This window comes from Cynocephalus volans, chromosome 4 (assembly GCF_027409185.1).
Source record: "Cynocephalus volans isolate mCynVol1 chromosome 4, mCynVol1.pri, whole genome shotgun sequence".
In the NCBI taxonomy this organism is placed as follows: domain Eukaryota; kingdom Metazoa; phylum Chordata; class Mammalia; order Dermoptera; family Cynocephalidae; genus Cynocephalus; species Cynocephalus volans.
Window position 1 is genome coordinate 51,564,508 of NC_084463.1, and position 17,656 is coordinate 51,582,163.

At 40.2% G+C, this 17,656-nt stretch overlaps 1 protein-coding gene across 1 annotated transcript in view; it reads left to right on the forward strand.

The window, feature by feature from the left end:
* The first annotated feature begins 12,251 nt into the window (after window positions 1-12,251).
* LOC134375156 (zinc finger protein 420-like) overlaps window positions 12,252-17,656 on the forward strand; it is a 36,935-nt gene continuing 31,530 nt past the window's right edge. The window contains exon 1 of the mRNA XM_063093358.1: window positions 12,252-12,326. The gene's annotated coding sequence lies outside the window, so the exon portion shown is untranslated. The remainder of the gene's footprint in view (window positions 12,327-17,656) is intronic.

Sequence of the window (17,656 nt, forward strand, 5' to 3'; positions counted from 1 at the left end):
CTCATATGGATTTCTCATCAATTCCCAGGTTTTGACATCAAATATGAAAAGTTGATGATTAGTGAAGATTGGTAGTGAGACAAGTAATCAGGCTCAGAAGGCTTCATTTGCCCATGCAGCAGCATGGGGCCTGGAATAGGCAGCATGTAGGAGGCATAGGTACAAGACAGAATAACCACCCCCCTGGCGGTTGGGGTTCTATTTCTTCTTGTGGTGAGGTGTGTTGTTGTGATTGGCCATAGCTTATGTTAAATAGGAGTTAAATAAATATCCAATGGAAGTTGTTGAGGCCTTATGTTAATTAGGTGTTTTTTCAGGTATATGATTATTGGTTACCTTAGCATTTAAAGTAGAGTTTCAGAGGGGACCAATGACATGGACTTCTGTTGCAGTTATGAGTTCCCTTCTCTTCTGATTTTATGGGAAACTTCCACAGGAAAGAAATCACGATTTTGAGTATCTTTGGGTGGCACTATATGGGGAAAATAGAATAGTTGAATCAGGCTCCCTCAACTCAGGTCTGGATGGGGGTCCAAAAGCACATTTATTGTAAACAAGTTGTGTGTGTGTTTGAAGTTAGTGCACATGTGCACCAATGTACCTGTTTAGTTTTGTTGCTTTTGTGTGTTCTTCAGTTTGTGAAGCAGGGTTGGTCAGCAGAGAGCTCATGTCTAAAAATAGAGCATGTTTACTCTGCTGGCAGCTGCTCAGTTTTCCTTTGGACTTTGCTGGTAGCAGCTGAGTTTCTGAGTTTCTGTGTGGCCTAATTCTTAGATGTGTGTGTGCTGAAAAAAGACTATTCCTACTTCAGCCAAGGCTCCAAGCAACATTTTATCTGGTTACCTAGCTCATAGAACTGCCTGTGAAGGGTTTGTGAATGGGCTTGAGGGATCTGTAAGCCCCAGACCCTGACCCTAGCTCTACACACCATCTTAAGTATTTTTTCCCAAACCTAATACGTAGGATGTCAAAAAAAAAAAAAAAGCTTGGGATCGATAGAAGTGATGTTTACACACCACTGGGAATGTATCTAATTTTATGCAATTGTATGTTTAAAAATGCTTCAAATGGCAAACCTTTTGTTATATATTTTTTACAATAATAAATGTATTAATAATGAAAGCACCAAACACTTAGTATGATATCTGGGGATCCTTTAAATACAGGATGATTACATGGATGGACCTTGAGAGAATTATATTAAGTGAAACAAGTCAGGCACAGAAAGAGAAATACCACATGTTCTCACTTATTGGTGGGAGCTAAAAATTAATATATAAATTCACACACACACACACACACACACACACACACACAAACCGGGGGGGGGAGAAGATATAACAACCACAATTATTTGAAGTTCATACGACAAGCAAACAGAAAGGACATTGTTGGGGGGGAGGGGGGGAGGGAGAAGGGAGGGAGGTTTTGGTGATGGGGAGCAATAATCAGCCACAATGTATATCGACAAAATAAAATTAAAAAATAAATAAATAAATAAATAAATAAATAAATACAGGATGATTAGCAGTGGTTGGTGAGGGCAACTAGTGAGTATATTCCATCCTCTAAAAATATAGATTCTCATTCCTTTTGTTAGTGTGCCTCAGTCTTTTGTCCATAAAACTGGAGATAGTAATACACACTTGGATGTGTAGACTCACCTTGAGCCCATTTTAGTAATATAAAGTTCATGAGTGAAATCTCTTTTCTCTGTTTATTAAGGTACAGTTCTCAGAGCCAAGGACAGGGGGCTCAGGAGTGATATGTAATTCTTTCCACACTGGCCATGTGTTGCAGTTTTCACTGTTCAAGGTTATACTTCTTTTGTTTGAGTAACTCGTAGTTTTCCTTGTGATATGATTGTACGTAAAACTGTTTTCTTAATTTTATTTTGGGACACTTTATTCTTATGTAAAGAAATTTGAGGAATGTCTGTACATTGATTTTTCTATCCTATTACTTTCTTCAGGTTGTTTATTAGTTTTAGTATGTTTTACTGAATTCCTCATGGTTTTCTAAATACAAGAACATGTCATCTGTGAATAAAGATGATTGTACTTCCTCTCCAGTTTAGATGCTTTTTGTTTACTTCTGTTGCCAGATTGCCCTGGCTAGCACCTCTAGTACAGCAATAAGTAGATGTGGTGAGTAGATACATGGACCTTCTTCCTGATCTAGGAAAAGTATACTGGCTTTAACTATGAAGAATGATGTTAGCTGTGGAATTTTTAATTTGTTTTTTTTAATGCCCTTTATCTGTTAAAAATGTTTCCTTCTATTCCTATGTTAAATATTTCCATCATAAAAGGATGTTGAATTTTGTCAATTTCATTTTTCGCATCTATTGAGATGGTCATGTGGTTTTGTTTCTTATTGTATCAATATGATATATCATGCTAAATGATCTTTAGGTCTTAACCAACCTTCCATTCCTGAGAATTTAAGTTGGTAATGGGGAATAATTATTTTATATGTTGCTGCATTCTGTGTGGTTATATTGTTTTTGAAGGAATTCCACTTATACTTAGAAGATAAACTGGCCTGAATTTTTTTCGTGTGTACGATATCTCAGTATGCTTTTGGTATCATAGTAAAACGACCTCATGTAATGAATGTAAAAGTGTCTCTACTGTGTTTCTATTTTTTGGACAGCTCAAGCAGACTTTATATTAAATCTTCTCCAAATGTTTGATAGAATTAAATAATGATCTTTCTGAATGTAAAATTTTCATTGTGTATATATTTTTATTATTAAAATACTTGTAATACGTCCACTCAGAGTATTTATTATTTTCTTGAGAAAGTTTCCATAGTTTCAATCTTTCTAAGAATTTCTCAATTTTATCTAAATTATCTAAAATTGTGGCATGTAATCCTTCATATTATTCTTCTCTAATTTTTTTTTTACTTTTGTAATGTTGGTAGTAATGATCTTTTTAATTTTTGATTTTAGGTATTTGAGATCTCTCTCTCTCTTGCTCTCTCTCTCTCTTGCCTTGGACTAGATAAAGATTTGTCAACTTTTTGGTCTTTTATTAACCTCCTTTTAATGTTATTGTTATTCTTTATTGTTTTTTATTTCATATTCCATTGCCCTATTTTTGTAATTCTTTTCCTTTCTTATGCTTACTTTAGATTGTGTTTGCTGTACTATTCAATATCTTTTTGTGGAAGCTTAGGTTATTGATTTGAGATCGTTTTTAATATATACTTATTCACATTTATAAATTTACATATAGTCACCACTTTAGCAGCCTTAGAAAATTTTTATTCCTCTTTATTGATAGACAGTTTCATAATTATAAAATGTTCCTTATTTTCTCTATTTAGTTTTTATGTTTTAAAATCTATTTTGTTATATTTTCTAACAGATCTGATCACTGTTGATAGGTCCCAATAAATTTTGGCTACATCTGCTTGATACAAATTCAAGAATTAAGCTGCAAGGGACTCTAACTTTTTATTTCTTCTTTAAGAAATCATTACAAACATAATGGCTTAAGACAGTAGAAATTTATACTTTCACAATTCTGAAGGACAGAAGTCCAAAATCAGTGTCATTGGACTAATATCAAAGTGCTGTCAGACCAACACTCTCTCCCAAGGTCATAGGTGAGAATCATTCATTACATTTTCTATCTTCTGATGACTGCAGGTATTCCTTGGCTTGCGGTTGCAAAAGCTTTTGATCCAGCTCCTGAATGTTAAAAGTCTTACAAGCCCATTCACATAGAAAACATTCAGAGTTCAAGCAAAGAGGCTCCTTCAGTCTCACAAGGTCTTGCTCTCATAGCACAGGAGAAGATAGATATTTCAGGGAGCTTGACAGAACTTGAGAGAAGGAAGCTAATGCACAGGAGAATGAGGGATAGGAGAAGGCCCCTGTGCCTGCAGACTAAAGCTAGTGATGTAGGAGCCCCGAGGGAAACAGAGATGGGGAGATGACAACAGTGTGCAACACCTCAAAATTTTAAATGGAGGGCATTTGGAGGCCACTGAACCCAGACAGACCTAGATGAAGAGAGAGAGCTGAGTCTAGATGGAGAGCAGGAGACAGAGACCAGTCTACATGAAGCATCTCACCTGCAAGTTTGACTAGGCATGTAAAACATTTCCAGACCCCCTAGAGCCCTGTAGTGTTCCAATTATTGCTCTCTTTATCTTTTGCAAGCATCTCAATCTTCCCCTCCACAACACCTGCTCCCACCCCCGCAATGCATGTGGCGTGCTGTGTTTATCCAAACAATCTGGAGGAGATGCACATATGAAGATATCTCTTTCTCCCTCTCCCTCTTTCTCTCTCTCTCTGCATTGCTCCTTCCTCTCCGGAACTCTGTCTGTAAATTTCTCTGGCCTCACTTTCCGAATCCCCACTTCTGTGATTTCAACTCAGCACATCTCCATGCTCCCTGCTCTGTGGTGTGGAGAGCTGGAGCAGATTGTGAGACCCACTAGTTTTGAGGTTATTGTTCTCCATTTAAAAAATCATGTTATCTCAGTGGTTGCTGAGAAGAGAACATATTTCTCACTCATCTTTACATGCAGGTCAACAAGGGTTGCATGTGGCTGCTCAGAGTGATTCAGTGACCTAGGCTGTTTCTGATTCTGAACTCTTAGAGTTGCTTCATCTGGAGCATGTTTCAGGTTGGACGCTGGTTCTTCTAGGCTTTAGTGGAGCTCATACATTAGCCATACCTAATCTTCTGAGCCTGTGTAATTGTAAGGGAGGTTAGAAACATGGGTTTTGGACTGACCATTTTTCACCATGGTTTCAACTCCCTTAGCATGGTCTCAGCCCATGACAGGAGACGTCAGCTATCCTAAATTAAGTCAGAAGTAAATTTCTCAGCCCCTAAATTAGTGGAAAAGTAAGCCCTGAAGAAAAATAAAGCTGGACATTATTCACAATGGTCAGGACAGACTGTCATCAGTAATAAACTGATATAATGGGAAAAATGGTAAAATCAAATCAACTTATTCCAATCAAATTAGTCCAAAGGAGAGTGGGAATTTAAAGAGAATATGAAAATGAAAGGGTAAACAGGGGATCAGTGGCATGTGGACTGTGAAAAGCTTCAAAAGCAAGAAGGGGTTTGGCTCATGTAAAAGACATCTGAGTTAACTAAATGCTGTTTATGGAAATCGGGCTCCTGTCCTCCGTCAGAGGCTGGCAGACAGGGGCCTATCTTCACATGTTTTCTGGAACAAACAGGAGACTCACTCTCAGCATTCAGTTTGCTCAGGTGGGCACTTTAATGGGTGCTGAAGGCATCCCTGGATGGTAGACACTTTAACTGTTAGAAACTGTGTTGATGTTTTATACAAGCCTTTATATACCAAGGTTGAGGCCTAGTTCACAAGACAGTTCAGAGGGGACAGGCTAGAGTGGTCAAGGAGAGAAACTTTGTCACTCAGAGGACATTAATACAGAAAAGTTCCTGCCCTAAACTTGTGAAGGTAGACATGGAAATCCTAACCTCTACTTTACCTCCATTTTTTTCTTATCTTGCTGGTAAACCATTTACTCTGTCTGCTGTGAGGTGATTTTCAAGACTTATGCCCTCAACCAGCCTGTGAACTATGTAATGAGGAGTAGCAGGAAGAACTGAGTGTGGGAAAGAAACACATGGGAGAGTCCACACACCAAAAGTGAGAAGAAAGAGACAGCAAAGGGGTCACAATTTGCTTTTGATGTGTTCTGATCACAGCCTGCAGGTCCTGGGGCCCCAATGCCTCATTCAAACTGCATGGGAATAGACAAGTCAGAGAGGGAGAAAGTGTTTAGATTTTTAAGAGGAGAGGCATTAAGATTTAGGGTGTAGGTGATGAAAGAGTTTGGAAAAGGAGAGAATAGGGAGCACTGGATAAGGGTAGATTCAGCACTTCTGTGGCACATCTGAATCAGCCCAAGTTTCCCTGTAATCCCAGGCACCTGAGGCTCCTTTCTTTTTCATCTTATTGTCTACATTTACCTATAGTGAGTCTATTCCCCAAATTCTATTTGAATAATGCATTCAGATTCATTTGGGCTGAGACTTTTATTTTCACCTGGCGCCAAGGAGCAGTGGGCAACTCCAGCACAGGGTACAATAGAGTACCTCACATGCACACAGGCACACACACACAGACATGCATCATGCAAACACAGTATGAAATAAGACCTTTGTTTTATAAATCTGGCTGCTCCAACATTGGGTGCATACATATTTATGATTGTTATGTCTTCTTGATGGATCAGTCCTTTTATCATTAAGTAGTGTCCCTCATTGTCTCTTTTTATGATTTTTAGTTTAAAGTCTATTTTGTCAGATATAAGAATAGCTACTCCAGCTCGTTTTTCTTTTCTGTTTGCATGGTAAATCTTTTTCCATCCTTTCACTCTTAGCCTATGTGAATCTTAATGGGTGAAGTGGGTCTCTTGTAGGCAGCATATAGTTGGGTCCTCCTTTTTGATCCAGTCAGCCAGTCTGTGTCTTTTGATTGAGGAATTTAAGCCTTTTACATTAAGAGTTGTAATTGAAAGGTGTTAATTTATTCCTAGCATTTTATTGGTTGTTTGGTTGTCTTAGGTGTCTTTTGTTCCTTGCTTTCTGATTTACTGTTTGGTTTCCGTGTTTGTTGGTTCCTTAGGTTGTAGATAGCGTTTTTGTTTGATTGTTTTGTCTTCACGAATGCCATTTTTATTATACTAGTGTGTTTTAATTTTTCTTCGGTTATTATGGCAGTGATAGTTATTTTTCAGGAACCAAACCCAGTACTCCCTTGAGAATTTCTTGTAAGGGTGGTCGTTTGGTAGTGAACTCCCGCAGTTTTTGTTTGTCTGAGAAATATACTATTTGCCCTTCATTTCAGAAGGATAGCCTTGCAGGGTAGAGTATTCTTGGCTGGCAATATTTGTCTTTTAGTATTTTGAATATATCATCCCATTCCTTTCTAGCTTTTAGGGTTTGTGATGAAAAGTCTGATGTGAGTCTGATTGGGGCTCCCTTATAGGTGATTTGACGCTTCTGTCTTGCAGCTTTTAAGATTCTCTCTTTGTCTCTGAGTTTTGCCAATTTGACTATAACATGTCTCGGAGAAGGCATTTTTGGGTTGAATACGTTTGGAGATCGTTGAGCTTCCTGAAGATCTGCGATTTTTCCTAAAACCTGGGAATTTTTCTGCCACTATTTTGTTGAATATGTTTTCAATGCAATCTCCATTTTCCTCCCCTTCTGGAATACCCATGACTCGGATATTTGAGCTCTTAAGGTTGTCTGATATCTCTCTCAGATTTTCTTCAATGTCTTTGATTCTTTTTTCTTTTTTTTTGTTTGCTTGGTTTATTTCAAACAGCCCATCTTCAAGTTCAGAGGTTCTCTCTTCAACTTCGACAAGCCTGCTGGTTAAACTCTCCGTTGTGTTTTTTATTTCACTTAAAACCTTCTTCAGTTCAGCAAGTTCTGCTACATTTTTTTTCAGGACATTGATTTCCTTGTACATTTTCTCTTTCAGGTCCTGTATACTTTTCCTCATTTCATCATGATGTCTAGCTGAGTTTTCTTGTATCTCATTCAGTTTCCTTAGAATTATCACTCGAATTTCCTTGTCAGTCATTTCAAGGGCTTCTTGTTCTATCGGATCTAGAGTTTGAAACTTATTAACTTTTGGTGGTGTACTTTCTTGATTTTTTTCTATTTCTGGTATCTTTTTTTATGTTTATTCATTGTGGCTGTGGGTTTCACAGTCTACCAGGTTGAGACTATTGACTAACTAAGATGTTGCTGTGGTTGCCAATTTGGTATGGCTACCTCCGTGACTGCTCAGTTGGCCTCTAGTGCCTTGTGTGTTAGACCTAAAGAAGGAAATAGAGACTAATACCATATTAGCAGGGGACCTGAACACCCCACTGTCAATATTCGACAGATCATCTAGGCAAAGAATCAGTAGAGAAACACAAGATCTAAACAATACTGTAGACCAATTGGACTTGGCAGATATCTACAGAACATTCCATCCAACAACCTCAGAATATTCATTCTTCTCAGCAGCACATGGATCATTCTCCAGGATAGATCACATATTAGGTCACAAATCACGTCTCAATAAATTCAAAAAAATTGGAATTATCTCATGTATTTTCTCACACCACAATGGATTAAAAGTAGAAATTAATAACAAATGAAACTCTGGAAACTGTACAAACACATGGAAATTAAACAGCATTCTACTTAATGACATATGGGTCCAAGAAGAAATCACGCAGGAAATCAAAAAATTTATTGAAACTAATGAAAATAATGATACATCATACCAAAAGCTGTGGGATACTGCAAAAGCAGTATTGAGGGGAAAATTTATTGCATTAAATGCTCACTTCAGAAGAATAGAAAGATGGCAAATGAACAAACTAAAACTTCACCTTAAAGAACTAGAAAAACAAGAACAATCCAAACCTAAAGTTAGCAGACGGAAAGAAATCATTAAGATCAGAGCAGAACTGAATGAAATTGAAACCCAAAAAACAATTCAAAAGATCAATGAATCAAAAAGTTGGTTTTTTGAAAGATAAATAAAATTGACAAACCATTAGCATGGCTAACAAAAAAAAGAAGAGAGAAGACTCAAAGAACAAAATTTAGAAATGAAAAAGGAGATATTACAACTGATTCATCTGAAATACAAGGAATCATATGAGACTACTATAAACAACTATCCGCCAACAAATTTGAAAATCTGGAGGAAATGGATAAATTTCTGGACACACTAAAGCTCCTAAAATTGAACCATGAAGACGTAGAAAATTTGAACAGACCAATAACAATAAAGGAGATTGAAGGTGTTATCAGAAAGCTCCCAACAAAGAAAAGCCCAGGACCAGATGGATTCACAGCAGAATTTTACCAAACATTCAAAGGGGAATTGACACCGATTCTTTACAAACTATTCCAAAAGATTGAAACAGACACAAATCTCCCAAACTCATTCTATGAAGCAAACGTCCTGATACCAAAACCAGGTAAAGACATAACCAAAAAAGAAAACTACAGGCCGATATCCTTGATGAATATAGATGCATAAATCCTCACTAAAATACTAGCAAACAGAATAAATCAAAAGAGACATTAGAAAATACACTTATATAACCAAAAATGAAGATACAATGTACAAAATTTGGAAGGCAACTGTAGAAAGACACAGCAAGAAAAGAAAAATTCAGAAGAATGTATCTTATGACCACAGATTGAAAACTAGGTACAAATATTAAAGTATATCGCGTCAAGCAACATAGAAAACTAATTATACCCCATGTCAGAGTTGCATATATCCCAGGACTACATGTTTGGGAAAAAGCTAAAAATTACACAATATAGTACCCTATGTCAATAAAAGAATACAGAAAACTACATGACATCTCACTAGATGGACAAAACAAATTTGACAGAATCCAATGTCCTCCTATGAAGAAAACATTCAACAAAGTAGAAATAGAAGGGAAGTTCCTCAAACTGATGAAGGGCATATGAAGAACCCACTGCTCACAGTATTTTTGTTGGAGTGAGCAGGACTGAAGCCATGTTGGGACCTAAGGCTGCCTGGGCTGCAGAGGTGGGGAGGATTTTTTTAAAGGACAGTTTTTTTCTCTCTGACTTTCTTATCCTCTGACTTTCTTATCTCACTCACTAATTAGAAAAACAAGGCTGAGAAGCTAATTAGTACTTTGCAAAGCTAACAGTTCTTTCTTTGAGACTTGTAGAGTTTTGGGAAATGATCAAGGCCAAATGACTGATGCTGACCTTGGGCACTAGCCACGTACACTGGTGCAAATCAAAATCTTGCAGGGTCCTGAGTTAACAGCGAAGATGAGAACAGAAACCAGATGAAGCCTTGTTGAGACCTTTTACCTGACTCAGAGACACGGACCTTTTGTAACTCACATCTCCTGTTCTCCTGCCTTTCACCTTCCACATCCCATTCCCTCAACCCTTCCTTTAAAAACCCCTCAGTAAATGTAAATCTTTGAGATGGGGTGGTCTGCTATCTCCTTCAGCTGAATACCTCTGCTTTTCTCACACCAACCATTTGACTTCTGAGGTTTTTTTCAAAGGGGTGGGCAGCCGGACGTGAGTCCAGAAACATTTTTAGTGGTGAAAGTCCATATTCTTATGTTCTAAGACCAGAAACAAGATAAACAATCCATTCTCACCACATCTCTTCATCACTCTACTAGATGGAAAAATTGGCAACAGATGTAGATAAAAGGCATCTAGATTGGAAAAAAAGTGTAATTTCCTTTATTTTCAGTTGACATGTTTTTGTATTTAGAAAATCATAAGGAATTCACTAAGTACTATTAGAGTTCAGAGAAGTAACAGGATCAATATACAAAAATCAATTGTATTTCTGTACACAAATATAAATAATACAAATATGAGATTGAAGAAACAGTTGAGTTACAATAGACTCAAAATAAGATCCCTAGAAATAAGTTTAACAATAGAAGTGTGTACTTGAACGTGGAAAGCCACAGTACATGGGTAGCATGGAAACACTTAGGTATTATCCCTGAGCCTCTTCTCCTTGGCTCTGAGAACTTTACCTTCATGGGGGAGAAAACGGATTGCATCCTTGACCTTTATATTATTAGAGGTGGGCTCGGGGTGAGTTCTGCATATCCAAATGTGTTTTAGTGTCTCCATTTTTATGGATAGGAGACATACATAGAAAGAGAGGGAATGACAAACTCTAGCCAGAGTGTGAAAGATCAGGCAGTGACTCTCACCACCCAATCCCTGCCAATCATGCTGTGTTTAAAGGATCCCCACATACCATACCAATAAGGGTTTGAGAGGCATGGAATTTAGGAGTTCAAAGATGGGGGTCTGTAGATTCTAATATCCGAGACAAGAGGGCTGTGGGAAGATCAAGGCTGAGTTCCCTGCATCTGCAAATAGAATCACTGAGGGGAAGTTGAAGGATGTATGAAAGCACAGGAATTTCGACAAGGCAGGAAACACATTAGGAAAAGAGAAAACCAGAGATAGGATATAAGCATGACTGCAGCCTCTCATACGCACCATCCACACACCCCCAACGTTTGCCCTTCTTTCACTCTGCCCCACATTCTAACACTCCAACCCGCATCAACCCTGATTACTGAAGCTGGGCATTTTTCCATGTTTTGTTTTCTTGTTTGGCAGCTGGCCAATACTGGGTTCTGAACTCTTGACCATTGTGTTATGAGCTCTATGTTCTCCCAAGTGAGCTAACCAGCCAACTTTATTTCCCTGTTTTAAAAGGAACTTCAGTGTAGCAGAAACTTTTATAAACCCATGTACAGATTTCCTTGTCTAGTTTGCTGCAGAAACCAGAGAAGAAAAGGCAACGTTCTTGTCCACCACACACACACACACACACACACACACACACACACACACACACACACACACACACACACACACACACACACACACACACACACCCCAAGTTACTTGAAATTGATTTAATAGATGGACGGATAGGTTCATGGAACACGGGAATTTCTGAGTAATTAATTATCAGACCCTGCAAGTGTAAATTGGAAGAAGGCTTAAGAAATGCACCTACCCTGTGACCTGGCTCCTTTATGTCACTGTAAACACCAGAGCAGTTTTTCTAACTGTGTAATAAAATGCATTGAAACTCACAAATTAGTTTGCTGGATGAGAAGAAACATCTTCTAATATTTTGAAAGAAAATTACTACATCAATTTGTTGTTTAACACATTTAAAGTAAAATAGATATGATTTTTTCATACTTTAAAATGCACCTTTAAAAGTAGATTTGGGTTGTATAACACATACACCTGGGCCCCATTTGAGTTTCCCCATTACTGCCACAATGTCCTAGGTTGTCAAACCAAGACTTCATAAAAAATCAGAATTAAACCTCAGTGGAACGGAGACTAGTCTATCACGTGGGTAGAGACCAGTCTTGATCCAACAAGGCCTTATCTCCCAGTAACAAGATTTCAGCTGGGAAAATTTTAACAATTTTCACAGTTGGTTCCCAGTATAGGGCTGCAGCGACTTCGGGGAAATGTAGTCTCGCTGGCCATTAACATCACAGGCACAGGGGTACTTCTGCCCTTGCGCATCCTCACTCACTGCGCCATGTGGGATATGTAGTTTTGCCCAGCAATGACATTACCCTCCGAGGACTACTACGGGACAGGCATTTCCGTGATTCTACTGCGCATGTGCTGCCACGCCCACTCCGCCATGTTTTGTCTGGAACTTCCGTTCGCTTTTGCCCTCCCCTCGCTGCTTCTCAGAGCCTGGGTTTGGATTGCGCGTCCCTGAAGGTGGGTTCGAGGGTGAAAGAGGAGTCCTGCACGCCTCCCGACCCTGGGGGCACGACGGGTGTCCCTGCACTTGTTGGGCAGCAGCGCTGTGGCCCTCGGGCGGGCGGGGCCTGACGTGCGGCGCGAGCGCGGACCTGGGCCGGGCCGGGGAAGGGGCGTCCGGGCTGCGCTTTCCACAACGGCCCCGTCAGAGGACCGCGCTGCGGAAAGGCGGGCGTGCGCTCCTGGTGTGCAGAAGCCGGCTCCACATGTCCCAGAACGGGGGCTCAGGTCCAAGGTGGCCACAGGAACGTGGGTGGGGGTGTGTGAAGACAGCGAGCCTGGGAGGTGTGCGGGAGGCCACATTCCAGCTCCGCCGTCCAGGAACCTGGTACCGACCTATGGGACGTTCACTTTACCCGTCTGTAACATGAGCGTGTTGACGTTAGTGTAATGCCCCGAGATTCTCATAGAAATAATTGTGAAGTGTGTGCAGGCTGTTACTCTGTGCCAGTTTTGTTTGTGGGGTGTCTTGATGTCTCTTCAGGAAGTCAGGTTTCTCTCCCTTCCTGCACTGTGTAGCCTGCCTACCACTCCTGGTCTCAGTTTACAGAGGATAATGCAAGACCTAGTTTTCAGGGACAGTAACTTGTGGAGGGAGATTGAGGCTCTGCATGATATTCTGATTTTCTTTGGGGTAATAGAGCTGTGACAAGAGCTTGAAGGAGGGCGCCCGATGAATAGGAATCCCGCCTGGGAGAACATCATTGTGGCCTGAACCCTCTCAGTACTGCTTCAGAGCAGAGGCAGAAGAGTCCCAGACAGGTGTAGCTTTGCACAGCCCACGCAGTTATTCAGTGTAGTGCTTACAATGCACAAGAGTTGACAGATAATACTGCATTCGGCAGCGATCTGTGACTTGGTGATATGGGAAGGTTTGGTCCAACTTTGAAAAGGGTGAGTGAGTTTGAGTATAGGCAAGGACCTTGCAAATGTTACTTATTGAAGGGGTCTGAAGATGTTCTTTGGGGTACAGGAATAACCTGTCATAGGTGAGAGACTCTGTCTACAGTGCTCTCTGAACACAGTCCCATTCCTTCAGTCTTCCCTCATTGTTCCCAGGGTCTGAGCTCTCTCAAACCTAGACTATCACCAATTTTGGCATCTAGAAATATACTTATGGTTTTGTATCTGCTTTGTTTTTTTCTGGTAGTTCAGGAATGGCTTGTCTGGTATTTCTACCTTGTAAGAAAAGTGAAAATAAGTAGATTTTAGGAAATGTGACTTGCCCAGGGTCACATGATTTATTGATGTTAGATTTCCTGACTTTTTGGCTGTTCTCCATTTTACCACCCTTCAGTCAAAAACAAGTGCTTGTTCACTGTTGAAATTACTTTTGTAATGCTGAATGAAGTCAACTTAGAGCAAACATTGCTTTAACATACACTGTTTAAAACATCCCTATCCTTTTTTTTATCTCCAGTGCTTTCTGCGAATCATGTCACCATAAAGTGAATAACATTAAGTATTTCCAACTTAATGTCAGTATTCTGTTCTTGAAAATCAGAAACATTGCATATATGTATATCGGATCCAATTTTTCATTACTTAAATGGGAAAATTACAATACTCGTGTGCTTCAAAAACTTCATGGAGATATTCCTTTTCACTTTTAGTTATCTTTTCCCATGAACTTTTCAAAGTACCATTGTATGGCTCACTACTACTTTATAAGAAACAGACCCTTTTTATATTTTTAAAGTAAACAACTTGTATATGATATATTAAGAAAAGAATAACAGAAAGTCTTACTCCGTAGTTCACTGATGTGTATAAAATTGCTTTTTATGATTCACATGGCCTCCATTAACATCAGGGGCTTCAATAAAGTAGTCCTTTTAGTTGACAGTCATTGAAATTTTCAAAACTCCTTGTGGTTGTGAAGGTATATTGATTGTATTTAACATGTAATATAAGACTTTTTCACCCACATAATTTTGTTCAAAACATATTGAGTTCTGGAGACTTAGATGTATCATTTCGCATTTGTCACATACGGAACAAATGAAAACCCAAATAGCTTAAAAAACCCAGCCATTTTATTATGTTGAAGTACCAAGAATCTACATTTTGGGTGTGTTGAGCTGGGCAGCTCTCATGCTAGTGTTGGCTGGATTAAAAATTCAGCTTTAGTTACTTGGTCCCTTGACTGAGGCTGGTTGGTTCAAGATGGCTTCACTCACATGTCCTGTGGTTTCTGCTGACTCTTGGCTGGGTTCCCTGTCTCCAAAAGTGTAGCCTCAGGCTTTTTCACACCATGATTGTGTTTAAGAAAGCAAGCATCAGTGGCCATTACTCATCAAACATGTTTGCATAACATTTTCTAATGTGCCTTTGGCCAAAGCAAGTCACATAGCAAAGCCCAGTCCATTGTCAGAGCATACTATCTGAGGGTTTTGGTGCAGGGAGATCCATCGCTGGCACAGGGATGGTGTACCAAGAGAAATATACGTTATGTATGTTACTTTACCTATATAATGATGGGCAAAAGATTTTGGATTACAAGATGCATACTATTTAGATATTTAGTTATATATAAATAAGATGTGTTGTAGTGGAAACACTTCTCTGGATGTATTAGTCCGTTTGTGTTGCTATAACAGAAATTCAGGAGACTGGGTAATTTATAAGGAAAAGAGGTTTATTTGGCTCATGATTCAGGGACAGCTGCATCTGGCATGGGCTTCAGGCTACTTCTACTCATGGCAGAAAGTGGCAGGCAGCCAGTGGGTACAAACATATCATGTGGCAAGAAGCAAGAGAGAGAGAAGGTGCCTGGATCCTTTAAACAATCAGCTCTGGAGGGAACTAATAGAGTGAGAACTCACTCATTAATCCTCCCTCCCACAGGGAGAGCATGAATCCATTCATGAGGGACCTGCCCCCATGACTCAATCAGTTTCCAGCACTGCCACATTGGAGATCAAATTTCCACATGAGCTTTGGAGGGGACAACACTTCCAAACTGTCATTCTGCCCCTGGCCCCCAAAATTCATGTCACTCTCATATACAAAATACAATTACTCCATCCCAAGAGTCCCAAAATTCTTAGCTTGTTCCAGCACCAACTTAAAAGTCCAAAGTCTCATCTGATACCAAAAGCAAAAGTCCTTCCAGTTGTGAACCTGAAAAACAAAGCCAAATTTATCTACCACCAAGATACAATGGTGGAACAGACATTGGGTATACATTCCCATTCCAAAAGGGAGGAATAGGCCAGAAGAAAGGAAAAACAGGTCCCAAACAAGTCTGAAACCCAGCAGGACAGACACTAATCTTAAAGCTCCCAAATAATCTTTTTTGATTCCAAGTTTTGCATCCTGGGCACAGTGGGGCATTTGGGCCCCCAAAGGATCAGGCAGCCTCACTCCCATAGCCAGGGACAGCCAAGTGGGCTGTGCTGGTGCCTGCAACTTTTCCAGACCAGTGTTCCACTCTGGTAGCTCTATAAGTTTGGGGTCTCCATGGTGGTCCTGCTGCCTTGGCTCTACTAGACATTTCCCCAGTGGGAGCTCCCTGTGGGTGCTCCAGCCCCACTTTCCTGCTCAGCACTGCTCTAGTAGATGTCCTCTGCAGTGCCTCTGCCCTTGCGGGAACACTCTGTCTGGGTCCCTAGGCTTTTCCATACATCATCTGGAATCTGGATGGAGGCTGCCACCCTTCCACTGCTCTCATGTCCTGCCAGCCTGCAGACAACATAATGTGGATGCCCCCAAGTTTTCAGGCGACTACTCTCCAGGGATGCTGCGTGAACCACACTCGGGGCTGCTCCAGCCAGAGCAGCTGGGATGCAGGGAGCAGGATCCCAAGGGCAGCTGCACCCCAGGTCTCTCTTCCAGGATAACTCAGTCCTTCTAGGCCTCAGGGTCTGTGTTAGGTGGGTCACCCTTCCAGACTTCTCAAATGCCTGCAGGGCTTTCCTCTTCTTGTCTCCACTGTTAGCATCTGGCCTCCTCATCGCTATGATAATGTCTTTAGCAACCAGTTTATCTGCTTCACCCTTGCATTTTTCTCCAGCTCTCCACTTCTCTGCCACATGGCCAGGCTGCAAATCTTCCAAATCTTTACGCTCTGATTCCCTTTTAAATTCTGGCTTTACGTCATGACTTTGCTGCCATAACTCAGAGTAGGTTCTTAAAAGCAGCCATGCAACTTCCTTAATGCTTTGCTGCTTAGAAATTTGCCAAATGCTCTGGTTCACAACTCTTCAGGTCCACCTTCCACAAAGTCCAAGGGCATGGACACAGTACAGCCAGGTTCCTTGCTATGGTGTAGCAAGGGTGTTCTTTTGTCCAGTTCTCAATAAGTTACTCATTTCTATCTGAGACTTCATCATGTGCATGGCCTTTACTGTCCACATTTCTATCAGCATTCTGCTCACCACCACATAAGTCTCTAAGCCATTCCAAAGTTTTCCTCGTCTTTCTGTCTTCTAAGTCCTCCAAACTCTTTCAACCTTTGCCCAGTACCCAGTTCCAAAGCTTCTTCCACATTTTTGAGTATCTGTATAGCAACACCCCACTTCTGTTACCAATTTTCTCTATTAGTCCATTTGTGTTGCTATAATAGAAATACTTGAGACTGGGTAATTTATAAGGAAAAGAGGTTTATTTGGCTTACGATTCTGGGACAGCTACATCTGGCATGGGCTTCAGGCTGCTTCTACTCATGGCAGAAAGTGGCAGGCAGCCAGCGGGTACAAGCAGATCACACAGCAAGAGGAAGCAAGAGAGAAAGAGGAGGTGCCAGGGTCCTTTAAACAGTCAGCTCTGGAGGAAACTAATAGAAGGAGAACTCATTCATTAATTCTCTCTCCCCCAGGGAGAGCATGAATCCAGTCATGAGGGATCTGTCCCCATGACTCATTCAGTTTCCAACACTGTCACATAGGGGATCAAATATTCGCATGAGTTTTGGAGGGGACAGCACATCCAAACTCCATCACTGGAGTTGTTTATGTAGGCATTATATTAATATGAAAATAGCTAATATAGCCTAACTATATTTCTGTAACAGTTTTAGTAAAGACATGATATGTTTTTCTTTGGGTTTTTTTTTACTTCTCAAAATACATTGTACTTGATTTCATGCCCCTTTACCCGTTCCTCTCTACCCCCTCTCCTCTCCCTGCACATCATTCACTTGACTTAAAAGTTCAAGGAATTTTTGTGGTTATTCTGTTTTCTCCCCCTGACCCTTTACTTGTTTGTGTGTTTATTTATTTATTTATTTTTACCTCCCACAAATCAGTGAGAACGTGGTATTTCTCTTTCTGTGCCTGACTTGTTTC